Genomic DNA, 14,814 nt, shown 5'->3' on the forward strand with positions numbered 1-14,814 from the left:
CATGGCTATGTTCAGAAATAAGACACTGAGGTTAAAATTCCTGAAGGTGAAAAACTACCAGCTGGACAAGGATCTGGATGGAGGGTTGGGAGTGAGTAGCTGAGGTTCTCAGAGAACTCACTGAGCAGGTCTAGTGATTTTGAGGCCAGATTCACAATTAGATCACCTGGGATGGTGCTGTCCCCAAGGGTTATGACCAGTCAGGAAAGGGAGGTTCGGGAAGACCAGGTATTCAGTTTTTCAGGCAACAAACGAAAGTGACTGGAAGCTGGATGGAGAGTAGCGGTGAGAAACAGTGAAAGGTGATTGACCACATTTAGCCTCAAAGTCGAGGATAACAAGGCTTTTCATTCAGTGACCCCTGGAAGAGGGTGACAGAGCAATCAGCCAAAAGGTCGAGAACTTTACTCACCCAGGGGCAAAGAGGAAAAGCACGAGGGAGGGAAATCAACAGAGGACAGAAGAGCTGATGCTAAGAGACAGTGAAAATATAAGACATGACGCATGGTGGCGGGGGGGGGGGCAGGTGGGTTTGAGAGGTTTGTGTTGGCACAAGTTACGGTCCTGCAGAAGCACATAGGGTTATGGACACAGGTGGATGGCCAGGCTTGAGCAAAGGAGGGAAAATGACTATGGAACCCAAATCCAGTCTCCGAAAAGTGGTAAGAACTGTTACTAACGGACTTCCCCGATGGCTAAGATGCTGTAGAGCAGGGGGCCTGGGTTCAAGCCCTGGTCTGAGAACTAGATCCCCCATGCCAAAACTAAAGATCTCTAATACCACAGCTAAGGCCCAGTGCAGCCAAATATATACATATACATACATATATATATATATACATACATATATATATATATATATATATGAGAAGGAAATGACAACCCACTCCAGTACGCTTGTCTGGAAAAACCCATGGATGGAGGAGCCTGGTAGGCTACACAGTCTATGGGGTTGCAAAGAGTCAGATACAACTGAGCAATAGGTTCTACATATATATATGTGTGTGTGTATATATATATATACATAGAGAGAGAGAGACAGAGCGAGTGAGCAAGCTGCTACTAAGTTCATAGAGAAATGTGATGTGACTTCTGGTTCTCAGAGCACAGTCTCCAGAATCCCCAAGTTCCTCACCATGTTTGATTTCTTCTCTCTACCACGTCAGCCATATACTATACCATTTCCTTGTTTACTTCCAGCTAGCTTGCTCCATTAGCATATAAAGCTCCCTGAGGGCAGGAATGCTGTCTGCTTTGTTCACTGCATCCTCACCAGCACTTAGGTCATATCTGCACACAGTAATGCCTCCATAAGTCACACTTATTAACAAATAAATGATAAAGGCCAGTTAGGATAAGGATATCCCGTGAGGTTTGCTAAAACAGCAGGTAGGGTTTCTGCCAGGAGGAAGCAATCTTATGGTATTCAGTCCTAAAGGGACAGAAAATGTTGGCCAAACTCTGCTCCCAAACTCTATCTGCTCTTTTTTCTCCATCTCCTCTTCTTGTGACTACTTCTGATTCTCCAAGACTCAGTTTGGTGTCACCTCCTCCGGGAAGCCCTCACTGATGTCTCCTCTTGGGTGCTCTCAAGGCACCCTATAATTCTTCTATTACTGTGCTTACCCTCCTGTATGATAACTGTTTACCTGTTGGTCTCCCCCACTAGACTGAACAAGGATAGAAAATCTCATACACTCAGTAGGAACTCCATACACGAGGGCCAAATATACAAATGGAAAGTACTGGCCATGTGAGTTGGTCAATAAAAGCCTGTACTTTTTCCTCCTTTGAAGTTCAACTCGGCCACACACAAATTCATACTTTGATACCACTGAACAAGAGGGCCCTTGTTGCCAGGGCATCCAGGTGGGAAAACAGCTCAACTTCCAACACTAAAAGTAAGCTGGAGCCTTTCTGTTTAAGGTGAGATGGAGTTCCACTGTCTTTCATGCATCTGTTCCCCTCTCTATCTGATTCTGGGCATCCCTGTGATACTATGGGTTGCCTTGCTCATCTGTGATGCTTCCCAAGTGAAAGAGTATGATAGAACACCTGGTGAGCCTTGTAAAAATGTCTGCTTTAACAGACCTGGGGTGCGGCCTGCATTTTTACAGATTTTCAGATGATTCTATTGCACAGCCAGAGTTGAGAACCATTACCCTCTGGCTCTTTGCCATTTTCCCCTGGCTTGTGGCGCTGTCCAAGGTAGCAGTTCACCAAGAGCTTCTTCACCCCACTGTCTGCCCAAAGCAGCCATGGGCAACGGTCAGTGGTCTTTTGACTAACCCAAGAGGAGGGTGCTGCACCTCAGGACTTAACACAAGCCAAATTTATACAGTTAGCTGTGCTGGAGAAGGCCACCGTTGGGTGTTCAAACTAAAACTAGGCTATCCAATAACCACACATGACTACTTAAATTTAAATTAACACAAATTTGAAATTGCTCTAATTAAAAGTCCAGCTCCTCGGCTGCACAGTCAAGTGCTCAATTGCTAGTGGCTGCTGTACTGGATAGTTCAGAAACATAGCATTTCCATTACTGTAGAAAGTTCTGTTGGAAAATGCTGATACAAAAATATTCCTTTCTTCAGAAAATGATCTATGTGGTTATATTCATCTTCTGCTAATCATGGGCAAAATGAGCCACACAATAGGCTGAGTGTGAACACACTGAATCGCTGGTCATTCCTTTTCAGATGAGTGACAGTGGCCCTTTATCTATTTTCTTTCCTTTTTTTCTTTTTTTGGCCACACTATGTGGCCTGTGGGCACTTAGTTCCTGGACTAGGGGTGAAGCCCATGGCCCCTGCAGTGGAAGTGTGGAGGATTAATCACTGGACCACCAGGGAAGTCCACCCCTTTCCAAGAATAAGAACAAAGAAAGAAGTTCTATGCTCTCTTGAACAAAAGTTTTTCTGGACAGTTCCACCTATGTATTAGGGCAGCAATGGCTTTCCAACTTTTTTGACTGAAAGTGACAGTAAAAAATACATATTTCACATCATAATCTTGTATACAGATATATACATATATAACAGAAATTAAAAGTTTTACAAATCAATATTTATACTTCTACATATTTTGCACTTGGATACTTTATTATTCTATTATTTTCTATTTTCTGTTTTATTAAAAAAAAATAAACCTACTTAACTGAAACTCCAGTACTTTGGCCACCTCATGTGAAGAGTTGACTCATTGGAAAAGACTCTGATGCTGGGAAGGACTGGGGGCAGGAGGAAAAGGGGATGACAGAGGATGAGATGGCTGGATGGCATCACTGACTCGATGGACGTGAGTTTGAGTGGACTCCGGGAGTTGGTGATGGACAGGGAGGCCTGGCATGCTGCGATTCATGGGGTCACAGAGTTGGACATGACTGAGAGACTGAACTGAACTGAACTGTTCTCATAGCTTTGGTGGCCAGTATTTTGAAAAACTACTACCTTAAAACATAAGTGCTCCACACAAAACTGGGACTGAATTTCACACTGCCAGCTGGATAATAATAGCTAACATTTACTGGGCACTTACTATATGCCAGGCACTGTGTTAAATGTTCTATATTCATTGTTCAATTCTCATAATAACTCCATAGAACAGTTGTCCAAGAACTGTGAAAGGGCTGAGATTTTACTTGCAGAGGTTAGCAGAAGACACAAGACTCCCGGGGGGGAGACAAAGGACTTTAGCATCCATAGCAATAGCAGTAGCTAAAGCACCAGCATTTCCTTGCACTAATTCCCCAGCTCCAATTCCCAGGGCATTCAAAGAGGGCCATAACACCTGCATATGCAGTGAGTAGCTTTACTGGAGAGGAACTCTGAGCTGCAAGAACTCAAATCCATTATACTGAATATTAGCAAGCCTGCTCTGCACTTCTGAGGGCAACAGTATTCAACCATCAAGAATGTTTACTACATAAACATCCTTGTAAAGACAATCTAGACCAAAAGGGCAGTCAGTGCCTCACTTTGTAAGTCCTGTCGAAATGCACGGGACGCAAGAACTGTCTCCCAACAGCAGGTACCGTACTTATCCCCACTTTGTACATGAGGAAACAATGATTTTAAAAGGATTAAGTCGCTTATTTAAGGTTACACAAGTCAACTTGACATCTAAGTGTATGCTGATAACACCTTCTTTCGCAGCCACTGACAGTGAAACAGGAAGAGAGAAGAACGATGTCATTCATTCAGTCATGCAGCTGTGAAATTTGCCCCTACAGAAAGGAATTCATTATATATAATTTGTAAGAAGCTATTTTTTTTCATCTTTTCTTCCAGAATCCCATAGGAAGAGTATCAAATGAACAAGTCTTGGAGTATCAAATGAAAGGGCCAAGGAGTAGAGATTTTCTGCTTTATGGGCCAGATGGATTCTGTTTCAGTTGCTACTTAACTCTGTAGAGGAAGTGCAGAAGTAGTCACAGGTAATTCATAACCAATGGGTGTGGCTATTTTCAAAATAGTGCAATTTGCTAACTCCTGTTCTCAGACAGCTCAGTGGGATACCAAAAATATTTGCATAGTAATTTCTACACACAATGATTTAATTGGAAAAAGATGATAAATAAGCAACAAGCAAGCAAACGAGTCATATGGAATGGAAGCGAGCCTGGCTTCTATGCTGGAGTGCTCTTAAGTCACCCTGGATAAACAGTGTGTCAAGAACTAATGTAAAATATTCACAGATTAAAAGTAGAATAGAGTCTACACAAGGGCTCCCCTGGTGCTCAGTGGTAAAGAATCCGCCTGCCGATGCAGGAGACATAAAAGTTGCGGGTTCCATTCCTGTGTTGCAAAGATCCTCTGCAGAAGGGCTTGGCAATCCACTCCAGTATTCTTGCCTGGAGAATCCCAAGGACAGAGAAGCCTGGCGGCCTACAGTCCATAGGGTCACAAAGAGTCAGAATCGCTGAGCAACTGAGTATGCACACATGCAAAATCTACACATCACCTCTCTGTGATGACTGTGGTCATGCCAAGACTCTAAGAAATGAATTCTGTGACTTCCAAAGGCTTTTTCTAGCTCTTAGATGCTCAAGAGGGGAGCAGTTATCATCCAGAACAATCCTCTTTAATTTTCCATGTGATGACATTAGTTAGAAAACCTATATTATAAATAAGGGGGAAGTAACATTACTTTGCCGACTAACATCCATCTAGCCAAGGCTGTGGTTTTTCCAGCGGTCATGTATGGATGTGAGAGTTGGACTGTGAAGAAGGCTGAGTGCCGAAGAATTGATGCTTTTGAAGTGTAGTGTTGGAGAAGACTCTTGAGAGTCCCTTGGACTGCAAGGAGATCCAACCAGTCCGTTCTAAAGGAGATCAACCCTGGGATTTCTTTGGAAGGAATGATGCTAAAGCTGAAACTCCAGTACTGTGGCCACCTCATGCAAAGAGTTGACTCATTGGAAAAGACTCTGATGGAAGGGATTGGGGGCAGGAGGAGAAGGGGACAACGGAGGATGAGACGGCTGGATGGCATCACTGACTCGATGGACGTGAGTCTGAGTGAACTCCGGGAGTTGGTGATGGACCGGGAGGCCTGGTGTGGTGCAATTCACGGGGTTGCAAAGAGTCAGACATGACTGAGCGACTGAACTGAACTGAACAGTGAAAAAAAAAAATGGTAGTCTGGGCCAGGGACCATTCTAAGGATTTCACAAATAAGGCCCAGTAACTAATAAAGAATACCATTTCTGAATTGCCAAAATTTATGGCTCAGTGAGTGAACACTCACATGGCCTGATCTTTAAACACACACACACACACACACACACACACACACACACACACACACACACACACACACACACACACACACACACACACAGTGTGCCGCTATTTGATCACAGTGGTATTTTTTCCCCAAATCAGTTTACTGGAAAATTTTTGTCTTTATTCTTACATGCATACATATACAATCAAAATTTTGTTGGTTCTTGTTTTTCTAATTCTTTTAGATGGTAGACTAGGTTGTTTATTTGATATTTTTCTTATTCATACAATGAAAATTTTGGTATACAAAATAGAATTTTTATGGAATTTTCATAGAGTCAATTTTTCTGTCACATATAGCTAAAATTAAAATGGAAAAACACCAATCAAAATGTCACAGAAAAGATAATCAGCTTTCTCAAGAACAATTCTATTAGCTGCAAAAATTATAGGGAGATAAATATGATTCTTGTAAACACTGTGCTGTCGTTGACAAGACCAGCAAATTTTTCAAAATGACATAATTTTAAAGTCTAGGCTATGTGGGAACATAATACCACAAAGAAGAAAAACTGTCATCCATAAGTTAATACTCCTGTTATAACAGTTGACACAATTTAGATACTATTGTTTCTATGTAAATATACTTTAAATTTTAGTGAAAAGTAGAACTTACAAATTCCAGGAGATAGATTGCCATTGAAATTCCAGAACAATTACATTTCATAATTCTAAGTATAATTCACAAACAAAACACTCCAAGTTCAGTAAAAAAAAGAAAAAATTCATATTTCTATTTGGTTTGCTTTACTATGGTATCAGCACCTCTTAATTAACACCTTTCACTCATGAATCGATAGAATGAAAAATCATTTGAACACTATTTTATTAACCAGCCCAGTTAAAAAAAATACAACACTCATTTTAGCTATGTACAGTCAGTTTTAATTTATGTTTCAAAACTTCCAGTTATTACCATTTAAAATATCTCTTTGGCAGCTAAGTCATCAGGAAGACATCTACTTTGTTAATACATGAAATGCTTGATGAATGCTAAGGCTATGCTATTTTTGGAGACATTTATGTTTACATTTAGTTGAAAGCCATTATAATTCATTATAATTACTTCAGAGTTAAATAACACCAATTAAACTACAGGCTAATTTCCACTACTGCCATAGTTAATCACAATTACTTCTTAAGCTTTGTCTACATTAGCCTAAAAATATTACATGACTTTCAGTGTCTTCTCAAAGACACTTCATCTCATTCCTTTGCATTCCAAAGATAGAGCCTGCATCACTGTCCTCAAAGATGGACAGTTCTGAAGCCCTGAAAAAAATCTGCGTATCTTATGGGTTTTTAGGATGTTAGACACAGCCTCTGTAGTTTTTAAAGAAGAAAAGTAACCATGATGACAAGCTGTTGCCTTTTCTATTCGACCTGACAAAGTCTATGAACAAGTGATTGCTCATATTTAGTTCGACCTTTAAGAAAAACTGAACTCTGCTTCTAAAGCGAAATTAGTTTTACTTTTCAGATTGTTCTGGAGCCAAGGAAGGGTACAAGGAGATTCCTAGCCTCAGTTTTAGGACATCTCCTTTTATATGAAATTCTTAAAGCAACATTGTTCTCCTTTTATTATATTGAAAAATAGGTCATGAAGCACTTACAGGCAGAAAGTGATTTTGAAAAAGAATTAATTTAGAATCAAGTAAAAAAGTCGGGGGTGTATGGGACGGACATATTTAGACCTGTTGTGACTATTTGCTACAAAGTAGTGTGTAGAAGTGAGGAAGTGATCAGGAGGGAAAGAAGACTGAGTCCTCAGCTTCTGGGACGTCTGGGTTTCTTTGGGCCCCAGACTGCCTGTCCATTAAAGAGCATTCAACTTTAGAGGCCACAGGCTGGCAGCAGTGAGTTCTCTTCCAGCCAAAATGTACGACTCCCCTCTCACTCATCAGGCCTCGTCTTACACAGAAAACAACTGCCGTCAGCTCGTTTCCAGGCTTGTACAATGCTGTACAATGTTGGAGTCTCACAAGTCTGCAGACGTGCCTCTGTTTCTCCCTACTGCATTGCAACATGCGAGCCAAAACAGTTGAACTTTATGGACTCTGTCACCAGACACCCAGGTTCAGCGTTCCGCATGGAGTCCTGTCTTAGACAGGTGTTTCCCAAAGTGAGTCTCAAGCCTAGTTTCAGAGGCAGTATTTTACATCACAATCCAGTATACATACATACATTTACCTAATAATAAAATGCACAAGGCTTCCCTGGTGGTGCAGTGGTTAAGAGTCCATCCTGCAATGCAGGGACAGGGGTTTGATCCCTGATGGTGGAAGATTCCATATGACAAGGAGCAACTAAACCTGGGCATCACATCTACTGAGACCACGCTTAAGAGTCCGTGATCCACAACACGAGAAGCTACTGCAATGAGAAGACCATGCGCCATAACCAAGAGTAGGTCCTGGTAGCCACAACTGGAGAAAGCCCACTGGCAGTAACAAAGACCCAGTACAGCCAAAAATAAATAAATCAGTGAACAATGAGTAGGTTTACACAGTGCTTACTGCACACAGAGTCAGAATTGGAACCCAGGGGCCTTGATTCTGTAGTGCTTTTGACCACTACTCTCCATTGTCTCATGGCCTTGCACTTACATACACGAGGAAACCAAACACTTCACCAAACCCCAGTAACTCCCACTAAGAGGGATGCACAGTGATAATTCCTATTCTAATATATATCCCATCTCATTCACTGGTGGTTGAGTGGTTAAGAATCCGCCTTCCAACACAGGGGATGTGAGTTCGACTCCTGGTCAGAGAACTAAGATCCCACATACCATGGAGCAACTAAGCCCGAGCGCAGCAACTACTGAGCCTGTGTCCTCTAGAGCCTTTGAGCCACAAGGGAAGATCCTGTATCCCAAAACTAAGACCTGACAGGAAGTGAAGTGAATTGAAAGTCACTCAGTCATGTCCGACTCTTTGCAACCTACAGTCCAAGGAATTCTTCAGGCCAGAATACTGTCTTGGATAGCCATTCCCTTCTCTAGGGGATCTTCTGAAACCAGGGATTGAACCCAGGTCTTCCAAATTGCAGACGGATTTTTTTTACCAGCTGAGCCACCAGGGAAGCCCAAGGCCTGACCAAATAAATAAATAAATATTTTAAATGCTGATACAAACCTGTTATATCAGACTCAGAACATGTGGCTTGAAAAATACTATGGTAAGTGCTATATGAAAATTTTTTTGAAAAACCTCAACAATAAAAAGGTTAAATAAGTATAGGCATCTCATCTTAAAAACTTAACATGAGGTAGTGCATTGAAAATCTCCAAAAAGGAGGTGGATTATATGGAACAGTTCCTAAATTCACTCGAGCATCTCTGTCCTCTCGTGGAATGGACACTAATTTGGGAAATTTTATCCTATAGTGTTAAGACCTTAAGGGCAGGGACAAATTGGGGGTTAATTTACTTTATATTTGGTGCATTCTTAGTCACACAGTCTCTTCTGACTCTGTGACCCCCTGGACTGTAGCCTGCCAGGCTCCTCTGCCCATGGGATTTTCCAGGCAAGAATACTGGAGTGGGTTGCCATGCTCTCCTCCAGGAGATCTTCCCGATCCAGGGATCAAACCCGCGTCTCCTGCATGGCAGGTGGATTCGCCATCTCTATGCATGAACATTTGTGTCACATTTTAAAATAACTGATTGCTATTCCAGAGAAGGGGAGCACCCAGGACCTCGAGCTCTGGCCTGGGGAGAAGTATTCCAGGTGCCTAGGCTGGGTGAGGCAGCAACTTTCTGCCTCTCTAAATCCCCCTCCCCTTGGACTTCCCTGACAGTGCAGTGGATGGTAGTTCATCTGACAATGCAGGGGATGGGGGTTCAAAGACTCCACGTGCTTCATAGCAATTAGGCCCGTAGGCACAACTACTGAACCTCAGTTCCGCAGCTACTGAAGCCCCCATGCCTAGAGTTCGTGCTCCCCAACAAGAGAAGCCCACACCCAAGAGTAGACCCCTACTCTCCACAACTAGAGAAAAGCCAGCGCAAAACATTGAAGACGCAGCACAGCCAAAAATAAAGCAATAAATAAAATTATTTAACCTTCACCTTGCAATACTGAAAAGAATAGAAAGTGACTCTAAGAATGAATGATTCCATAATGGGTAAATAAGCAAATAATAAAACAAGTTTAAGAACTCAGACACATGGGGCCAAGTATCTAAACAAATCTGAGTGATGCTTATTTTTGTGGCCAGTAGACATATGGAAATTTAAAAAGAAAAACTACTTTTAGAATAGAGTTGAACTTCAGCTTGACACACCTTCTTCGGGGTAACTGTGAGTATTTTTTCATAACAACAGGATTAGAGTCAAGTCTTAATTCCTGGTTCTATTAAGGCTGATCTCTACTTTCTTCTAATTAAGGGTAATTGCCATTAAGTACTATCTCTGCAGGAAATGAGGTGGGGGCAGAATTTAAAGCTGCAGGGTCCAGTATGGTAGCCACAAATTAATTTAAATGAAATAAACTTTAACATTCAGTTCTTCAATTATAATAGACACATTTCAAGAATTCAACAGCGACATGGGGCTCTTGGCTACCATGTTGGGCAGACTATAGAACATTTCCATCATTGTGGGAAGTTTTATTGGACAGTACTGATCTAGAGAAAGGCCATTCGCAGATGTTAAAAAGAAAATTATTCATTTCTCCCTTCATAAAGAGTTCCAAGTGCTACCTAATGGTGCTGGCATGACTTAAAATACTGTGAAGTTGACTGAAGGCTACTGCCAAAGATTTCATTATTATTTCAAAGTATCATTCCAATTGGCCAAATATCTCTTTGCATTAAGATTTTCCATTTCCACAAGTTATCTTGCAAAATTCATACATGCCAGGAAATGATATTTGGTGATAATAATAACTTGTTAAAGTTCTACTAATTTATGAGCTAGTGCTAAGAGCAAATTATGAAGGAAAAAAATAAAACCATAAAGATACATGGCACCATTAGCTCTCAGAATAAAAGTTTATAGTTAAAACAAGTAGGGATGCCCTTAGGATAAAGAAAATATTTATTACACACATGGGTCTGTTTCTAGCCTTTTCATGAGTTTAGACTCAGATTCTGTAACATTTGTTTTTTGCATCACATGTTGAGAACTTTAGCTCATATATCATCTGAGCTTCACAGCACCTAATCAGCACTCTAGTGTGGATTCTGAATGTTGTAGATTCTTCTCCTGAAGGGGAAAACAGAGGTCATGCATTATCTTGTCAGTGTCTGTCTTGCTTAGTCAGTTACTGAACTGATCCCAAGCGGCCAGATTACGCTGAAACCAAATGGCTAGGATTGCAGGGGCCAGCTAGCTTTTCGTCCTTCATGTCTCCAGGCTGCCCTGCTAATCTGGCCACTGTACTGCACAGGTACGCATAGGTCACAGGGAAAACAAAGCAGAAAGGCACACCGGAGTATCAAGTCAGGTGCCATCACTCTTGATGATCACACGCAGATAAAGTGAGTACAAGAAAACCCTGCAAGGTCATCGTAAGCATGACCATGGTAGTTCTAGAACAAAGCCTAAATGTAAGGCATTACTATGTTCATGCCAAAAAAAAAAAATACTCCACAGAGTAACCTATCTCCCCCACAAAGCAACTAGTGAAAGGCATTTGATGAGAAATACATGAGTTAAGCAACTGCTATAAAGACAATTTAAGGTCAATTTAAATAATCCAAACAAATTGCCTTCAGCTAAATGGCAGGTTATAATAAACATGCGTTTCCCAAATACTTTAATATGTTTGTTCAATGTCATAACATCTACCAACTGTCATTATTGTTAGCAAAACTTCTTTATCCTTTTATTTACCATGTCTAGTTTATGAACTTCCAACTTTAGGAGCTTGCAAAATATTTATTAAATACTGTATAAATAAAAACCACCATTAAAATTCTTATGCTTATGCCTCGAAGATGAAACTCACATTTCTAGCTCATTAAGAGATGGTAGCTATAGTTAATCTTTGAAACATGGTGTTTCTGGGACACACAGAAGAAAAAGTTTGGGATTTAATGCACCAGAGCTGAAATTGTAAAATTCTTTGATCTGCAAATATCATATTTTGTATGATTAAGAAAACTAACAATTTTTCCTTGAAAACTTTAAGTAGGTCAACTTATTAACTGTTGCCATGGAGTTTATACATTCACATTTGCCTATCCTTTTGATGAACTGCAGCCCAGGATGGAGTTACAGCCCTGCATTATTAAAAAACCTGCCTTTGATTCAAGCACAGAAACGGAGAAGCAGAAATTAATATTACCGTTTAGGCTGTGTTATTGTAATTCATCCAAGAACTTAAAAAAAAAAACATATTATTAGTATATTTGGTTGCCTAACAGGACCTCTCCTGGTCTCCCACAGGAAGTGGGAACCGGTTCACTCCAGGAGAAGGGTTTCCATCCCAACTGGGCTGTGTTCTCACATTTGTAGTCACAATCCTGGCTCGACCGGGAAAGACAGCCTGGTTGGAAAAAAAAAAAAACCTGACCAAAAAAAAAAAAAAAAATCGGGGAAGTGTCGGGAATATAATAAAGTGCTGTGGAGCTAGGGGTGGACGGAGGAGAGGGATGAGTAGAGAAAAGGAATATGGATTTAGAATGGGAAAAAAACCCGCTGGTTCTCCGCTGGATTCGTTTAAGGAGGAGAGAATCGTTCCACAAAGGCTCTCTCCATAATCCACAGCTAATCACTCTTTTATTGCAGCGAATGATCAGAGCCTCGGTCGTCACCCACTCACCGGCGTCTCGCCGGAGAAACCGAAAATCCCATTTCTTTCTCAGGGCGCACCCGGGGAAGGACGGCGAGGCTGTGGGTTTTCGAGCGGAGGGCTGCGCACAGGGCAAGGCAACTTGGAGCCCCTGCCCGGCTCCCCGCGCCAGCCCGCCGCGGCGAACGGGAAAGTGAAGAACGGCGCGCGGCGCGGAGACCCGGGAGGCCGAACTTGGGGTCGCTTCCCACCCGCGCGCCCCGGACCACCACCGAAGGCCTGGGCACCCGATGGGGCGGCGGGCGGGGACACCTGTCAAAGGAACCGGACCCGAGCCGCAGCCGGCGGGCGGCGCCGGGGCCCGGGGGACGGCACTGCGGCGGCGGCGGCGGCGGGGACCGGGAGCGCCGGCGGCCACCGCGCCTCGCTCGGGGCGTGCGCCCGCGGGGGGTCGGGGGGCGGCCTCGCGCCCAAGGCGCTCCGGGGAGGGGGCTTAGCCGAGCAGGGCCCCGCGGCCGGGAGGACCCCGCCGCCCGAGCTCCTCTGCGGCGCCCGCCGCCCCCGGGGTCTCCGCCTCGGGGCTGGGCGCGGAGGCGAGCACGATGACCCCGGGCTGCCCGGCGGCCCCGCGCGGAGGAGGGGGCGCCGCGCCTACCTGCTCCCGGTGCGGCGAGGCCGCGGTCGCCTGGCGGGGCCGTGACCTGCGGCGGCGGCAGCAGCAGTCGCGGCGAGGAGGGCGCTTCCTTCAGGAAGGGGTGGGATCTGCCCGCCCGCCCGCCGCGCCGCGCCGCGGCCCGCCCCCGACTTATTCTGGGGTCCCGGCTGCCAGGCCACCGGGAGAGACTCCCTCCACCTCAGCCCGCCTCTCCCCACCCCGGGGTCTCAGACCTCCACCACCCCGCGGGGCCCCGCGTGGTTACCCGGGGCTGGAGCCGAGCGGCGCCGGTGGGACCGCTTCTTTCGCCTTTGTGGACGCGATCGCCTGGCGCTCGCCGCTCACCCAACAAAAGGAAGGACGGAATCTGGGATTCTCCGCCTGGCGGTTATTTATTCCTGACCTGTTGTAACCTTCTGGCCGGCTCCCTTCGGTCCACACACCTAGGGCTTTTGCACAGAGCAGCTAAAATTCATTTTCGTGCCCATCGGCTGAATGCAGTTCGCCGCCGCTCGGCGCTCTCCCGCGGTTTCCTTTCATCGGGAAGAACAAACACAGGGCCAACTTCTGACCCTGGCGATGAGCGGCACTCCAAGGCCGTCCTCCCAGCGACAGCTTGCTGTCTTCCTCCCAGAGTCTCATCTCTTTGAAAACTGTCTTCATCGGTATTTGAATAGCTTTCCCCACCCGGGATCGCAGCCTATCAGGGCACCATGTCGGTGACCTCTGGCAGCGGCGTGGATCAACTATTTTTATCACACGCCCACGGGTTAACTTCTCTTCCAAAGGCATCCTTCCGGTGCTCCCACAAGAGAACCCTCTTTATTAACCTGCCGTAGGCTGACCTCCGTTCTTTTGCGGGGGGAGGGGGTCTCCCCAGGCGTTCCCTACCACACCTGCCTCTTCTCTGCTGCCTCTCAAAGCACATAGTTCAAATCCTCCAATTCAACCTTCCAGAACTGTTCGTTCACCCATGATATACTACTCACTGACAACACACCATTATCCGTGTATTGATTTGTTTTTGCTGGTTTCTCCTGGCTACTAAACTGTGAGCTTCTTGAGGCCAGGAACTTGGCCTCTTCTCTTTCCTTCCCTTAAGGCAATGGCACCCCACTCCAGTACTCCTGCCTGGAAAATCCCAGGGACGGGGGAGCCTGGTGGGCTGCCGTCTATGGGGTTGCACAGAGTCGGACAGGACTGAAGCGACTTAGCAGCAGCAGCAGCAGCAGCAAGGTTAAAACATCTGGTTAAAACAGCCAAACCAAAAACTTGAAGTCCTCTGCTGCATTTTGTAAGGGTTAGTCTGCCCATTTTTCTGAGGAGAGTGATTGTAGCTTTCATCATCTCCTCAGTGATCTCTTTCGAGAGTTCAGAATGGCGTGAGGCCAGTTCCTAAATGAACCCCAGCTCTGAAGGGTGGACCTTCCCCCAATTTCATCTCTCCTAATGCCAATCATTTCTCTCTGGGATAACTGAAGGAACCTTCTAGTTACACTTGATTCCAGTCCCTTCTTTGAAAACTTCTGAATTCATCCAAACAGTTAGTGGTCCCTTTCAACACTGTCTGCACATTTGAATCACCAGTGGAAACAGAAACACTTGATCTACCTCAGACTCCCCCCTAAGTGTG

General features: G+C 44.4%; 1 protein-coding gene across 3 annotated transcripts in view; it reads right to left on the reverse strand.

Moving 5' to 3' along the window:
* TMEM150C (transmembrane protein 150C) overlaps positions 1-13,836 on the reverse strand; it is a 113,042-nt gene extending 99,206 nt beyond the window's left edge. Inside the window, exon 1 of one of the 3 annotated variants that reach the window (XM_069594557.1) lies at positions 13,585-13,836. The gene's annotated coding sequence lies outside the window, so the exon portion shown is untranslated. Of the gene's footprint in view, positions 1-13,181; positions 13,276-13,446 lie in introns of those variants that run through there. The other 2 variants (XM_069594556.1, XM_069594554.1) reach the window with 2 other exon arrangements.
* Between the last annotated feature and the right edge of the window lie 978 nt (positions 13,837-14,814).

This window comes from Ovis canadensis, chromosome 6, assembly GCF_042477335.2.
Source record: "Ovis canadensis isolate MfBH-ARS-UI-01 breed Bighorn chromosome 6, ARS-UI_OviCan_v2, whole genome shotgun sequence".
NCBI classification, from domain to species: domain Eukaryota; kingdom Metazoa; phylum Chordata; class Mammalia; order Artiodactyla; family Bovidae; genus Ovis; species Ovis canadensis.